Below are 5,459 nucleotides of genomic sequence, written 5' to 3'. Positions count from 1 at the left end.
AATTGTTAACTAATTTTTAATAAACTATTTCAATTCACATAATATGTCTAAATTATATTAAAAAAAATTTAAATTTATCAAAACTAATTATTAAAATAACAAAATAAATCAGTTTAGGAAAATAAATATAAGGTTAATAAAATAAATTTATATATATAGGAGATTAGGTTAGATCAAATGGCTTAAAAAAACTATCAACCTGAACTCAACTAAACTCGAGACTCAAAATAAAATTTTAATTGAATCCCATCCATTAAACCACGAATAACCAACCCAACATCAACAAGCTTTTTACCTTTCCTTTTTCTTTTTTCCTTTCATAGTGTTTAGGAATAAGTAAAGTGATGCTAGGATATTGTAAATTTTACAACATAAGCCTCACAAACAAAGAAGTAATTCAAACATTTATTTATTTTGGTGTTTAAGAAGCTTGCCATCAATAATATTCTTGCCATGCACGTCATTATAAATTAGTTAATTGTTATCTTCTTCCCCTATAAGGTTTTGCCTTGCTGTACATTTTTTGGAAGAAGCAAAATTATCTTTATTTAGCCTTCCAATTTAGCAATCTTTGCATTTATATCCAGGTATTAATTAATTGTCACGCTATAATACTTAAAAATAAATACATTTATTTCCATATATTAATGATTTATACATAGGTCTTGCACCAATAATTATTTATGTTAATTGTTAGGAAATATGTGAATTATGTTAGGAACATATGTTAATATTTTATGTAATTGGCTAATCCTTTGACAAAACGCACTTTACTTGTAATTGGGTGGATCTAGGATGTGTTTAATGCTTCAAGAAACAAGGTTTCAAGTTCAAGTGCTAAAGTCATGCAAGTCTGTCCAAGAAACAAGTGAAGAAGTGTTGTTCATTAAAGCTTGACAGCTAGCTCGACATTTAATATCTATCAAGACTTAAAAAGTTGTTTTAGCTCGTGGCTTGACAGCTGCTCGATAGATAGAGCATCTGTCGAGATTTATAAAAAAAGGTTTTTCATATAAGATTTCATTCTAATCCAGGAATGTATGTTTGAGCCTTCTTTTCTCACAACTCTAAACATATATAAGGATTTTTTTAAGGACCGTCATGGGTTGCCCAAATTGCACAAGTATGAAGCAAAGAGTTGTTCATGCAAATTGTGATCAGAAACCTAGTTTGCCCTAATTCATCTTGAAGAAATATACTACTGTGTTTGTACACCATAGGGTTTTGTGGCCAAGGAAATTCGTGATTTTTATCATGTGATGAACTGAAGATTTTTGCAGCCAACATCATAGTTTTAAAAACCGAACCGAGAATCGAACCGTTTTTTTCAAAATTTCTGGTTTTTGACTAGTTTTTTCCTGGTTTTTGACTAGTTTTGAGGCATTTAACAAGATCGAACTGCACCGATTTTCCCGGTTGAACCAGTTGGACCGGCCGGTCCGGTTTTTAAAACAGTGGCCAACATCCTTCTCAAGTTGGTGATTAAGTTGCGTATTAGGATCCACACATCTGTTGGTTAGTCACATACTAGGAGTCGTGCATTAAAAGAAGAGATTGTTACTACAGAATAAATCCAATTGGGTATTGGGGTAACGGTTCAATTGTAAGTTAGTATAAGGTAGTGAGATTCTTTTACTTATAATCGCTTGTCTAATACTATATATAAATGCAAAAGCCTTTAAGGAGGTGTTGCCATGTTAGGAAAAATGACCCCTTAAAATTCTACCATGTATAAGTTAAAAAATGATAAATTATGTTGGTTGGCAATCTACACACCATTTAAAAGCCTCTCATTATAAATAACAAAAAAAAAAAAACCGGTTAAAATTAAAGGATAGACGGAAATACAAATAGAGAGGCGATGAAAGAGAGAGACGACGAGGAAATGGGGAAAGAAGTAGAGAAGGAGAAAAAAGAAAAGAAAAAAAAGCTTGCGATATGGAGATGAGAAGGAGACAGAGTTCATACGGCCGACTGGCTATCACCATCATTTTCCCACCACCATTCGTTCCTTGCCGGACTTAGGCTACCAGAATCAGCACCGGTAACCTAAAGGTGCACGCAGAGATACAGACATAGAGATATAGCTACTACTGGTAAGTTTTTTTTTTCTTAGATCTGGGTATGAAATATGAATTAGTTTTGAGAAATTTGGTTGGATTGATTTGTATTTTGGTATTTGGGTTACATTAGGTTTTGATTTGATTTCGTTTCTTAATATACTAGAAACTTTTGGGAGTATTTGGATTCAATTAATTTTGTGTTTGATTTTGGTTTAATTTTAGGGTATTTATAATTGGCTTTGGATAATCAAGGTTTAGAGGCCAAAAGTCCGAGAACGGTAGAGAGAGAGTTGGTTAGACACAGGGAGCAGAGAGATTGACCAATTGGAGATTTTTTTGGAAGAGGAGGAAGAATAATCGTTAGACTGTTAAGTTAATGTGCCATGGATTCAGAGAGGGGCGCCACCACAAGTTTTGTCATCACTGTAAGCCTCCACCCACTATTAGACTACTGGAATTGCTACCGGTAAAGTTCTGTTTTAAACTAAAAAATTAAGGGTTTTTGGTTTTTATTTGGAGAATCAATTGGGGGATAATTATGATTTAGATTAGTATTTTGGGTAAGGTTTGGTTTTGATTAAGGGATTTTGGTTAGAAGAAAATTTGTTTTTAGGGTATTTGGCTTGGTTTAATGTTTTGGGTATTTACAATTGATTTTGAATATTTGGGTTGCTTTGATTTTGAGTTCACATAATATGCAGATTTGCTTTGTTACTCAAAGTGCAAACCTTTGAGCAATCAAAACTACACTAAAGTTTTATTTTAAATTTTAAACTTTTTGTGTTTGTTATTTCTGAATGGTCCCTTTTTTAAAGCCATTGGAACTATGTAGATTAATCTTCAACCACTGTGAGTATTGTTAAGAATCTAGCTTCATTTGAAATTGATATTGAAAGGAGAGAAATAAATTAGAGAAGAAGATAACTATTTGAAGTGGTAATTCTGGATCTTACTCTATCCAAGTTGCATTGGCAAGTGTATCTGCTGTATAGATATAGTTGTATTCCTAACTTATTGTAGAGAAACTTAGTACAAATTATATTTGCTATGATTGATTGCACCAGTTTCATTTAACAGCTCCTTATGGTGATTGTTGGGATTCATTATCTAGGACATTAAGTGAACTGCCCTGTTTCTTAAATTCTTCTCCTACTGCTTTCTTTCTCTGCCACATATCTCTGCTTTATTCATTATATGCATGTACATTTTAAAAGTGAAAGGCTACACCAGTTTTGGGAATCTTAATACACCGTTAAGACTTTCTCTTAATACACCCTTCATACACTAGTTTTGGTGAGATTCTGCTTATTAATATTTAACTCACATTATTGTCAGTGGAGGAAGTCACATTATTTATACATTAATTTTTTCATCTTTGTTGTCTTTCAAAATTTTAATTTATTCTTCACATTTGAGGGAAAAATAAGATAAAAGGATAGGAAAAAATGTCATTTCTTCTCCTGCAAAAATTTGAGTTGGACCATATGTTGTTCCTTAGAATCAAATTTTGGCTTGGAATTATACTTTGCTATATAATTTGCCATTGATTATGCTACTGATATTTGTAGTCCAACTTGCAATTGAGTCTGAATGTAAAGCTTGACATCAAATGAATTCAGTGGTCTACAATTTGTAGTTGGATTGTCATCTCTTTTACCTCATGGAATGTTAGATGTTGTAGGTTGTTTCTATTGTCATGATCCAAGGGGAAACGGTGTTTATCATCATCCCAGATTATTGTCTACAATAGCCAGCACTTTAGTGCATAGCATATGAAAAGATTCCAACCTCATCACCCCTAAGTGTTTGTGATGATACCTAAGCCAAATTGAAGTGTTTCAATTATAGGAGAGAGTCCCTTTTTTCTCCGACTCTTATTTTTTTGAGTTTGGGTTGCAATGAATGATGATAATGCCAATTATTCACTCCCACTACCGAGTAAAACCTAGCAGAGGCTGTGGTTGCCTCCAAAGAGAAGTGCCCCTTTGTCGTCTGTTGGACAAGTTACACATTAATTATGTTTATATTTTTATCTAAAGTCAAAAGTTGCCTATTATTTCATAGACATGTTTCCTTACCTTCAACTCAGATCTCGCTATAATGCTATTAATTAGCTATCAGAATATGCTCTGCCATCACACAAACAAAAGTAAATGAATGTGTCATCTGATAGTTCCAATGTTACACTTGACAAATATGGGTTAATAATAGACCTGACCTGACTACCTTATATAATCAAGGTTTCATTTAATTTTTTTGTTTTTAATTTAAAGGTGAAAATATGTTAAAGAAGTTAATGGTGGTCATTGCAATGGAAGGGTACGTTGCTTTCTCTCTAAACTAATAAACATGTTTGTTACGTTGTTTCTATATTATTCTATTCTTAGTTGGTTATCTTTTTGGCATGTTATACAATCTGTTAGATTTGGAAGAGTTGCAGACTATGGCCTGGACTTCAGGAGGTTCACTCTTTATTTCTCAAGGGAGTAATTGAATTCATGTTTGAGTAAAGAAAATGACATAGAAATTTTACTACAATGCGTGGAGAATTTGGCAACCAAAAATCAACAATGGACTAAAATTACAGAGTATCCACTATGGTCCATGGAGCATTTCACTGTGGGCACAAGAATACTTGATTGAGTACACTGGATTAAAAAACATAGCAAATTGATTTATGCTTTTTTTTTTTTTTTGGTTTAGTTTCCGTGAAAGCCAATAAAATACAGAGTAATTGGGTGTGATGTAGATGTACGGAAATCATATTGACTGTAAAGTTGTGTTATTTTATATTTATTTTGTTACAATTCTAATTATTCCTCATTACTAGAATTTTGCCTGTTTGATTTCTTAACTAATTATATATGCTCTCTATTTGTTCTTTATTCTAGATTTTTTCTTTTTTTTTTTTTTTTTTTTTTTTTTTCTTGCAATAATGTAGAGTACAACTCCTAGCCTCATACTCATATTGGATTATGCATTATAATAATTCTCTTGGTTCTATTGTGGTGTAAAAGAATTTTGTTATAATATCTAATTTTAATTTTCTCTTTTTACATGGTTGTAGTTCCGATTTTGTGTGATACACTACAATTGTGGGGCTAAATTTTACTCAAGATAATATAAAATAGTTTTCATCTATCTTACCATTTACCAAGAAATTGTATTTGTGTAATAGCATGTTATGATTATGTAACATATTACTATATAAAATTTGAATGTTTCTCATTTTTAACTATGTTTAAAATTTTAACAATTTGTCATACTTGATGTTTAATCACTTTCTCTCCATTTCATATGGGAGATGATTTAACAATTTGTCAAAATTAGATAAATATTTAAACTTGGACATGTTAACAATTTGATATAGATGCACCTATGGAAAAAAAAATTGCA

General features: G+C 31.7%; 1 long non-coding RNA gene across 1 annotated transcript; it reads left to right on the top strand.

The window, feature by feature from the left end:
• Positions 1-1,819: 1,819 nt before the first annotated feature.
• On the top strand, positions 1,820-4,921 carry LOC142636935 (uncharacterized). Its single transcript, XR_012844436.1, has 4 exons — positions 1,820-2,096; positions 2,286-2,488; positions 4,337-4,382; positions 4,487-4,921. It is a non-coding gene; the product is annotated as an uncharacterized LOC142636935 (long non-coding RNA).
• Positions 4,922-5,459: the final 538 nt, after the last annotated feature.

The sequence above is a fragment of the Castanea sativa genome, chromosome 5, assembly GCF_040712315.1.
Source record: "Castanea sativa cultivar Marrone di Chiusa Pesio chromosome 5, ASM4071231v1".
Classification (NCBI taxonomy): Eukaryota; Viridiplantae; Streptophyta; class Magnoliopsida; order Fagales; family Fagaceae; genus Castanea; species Castanea sativa.
The sequence above is the reverse complement of the archived record's forward strand: the minus strand, read 5'-3'. Positions and strand labels throughout refer to the sequence as shown.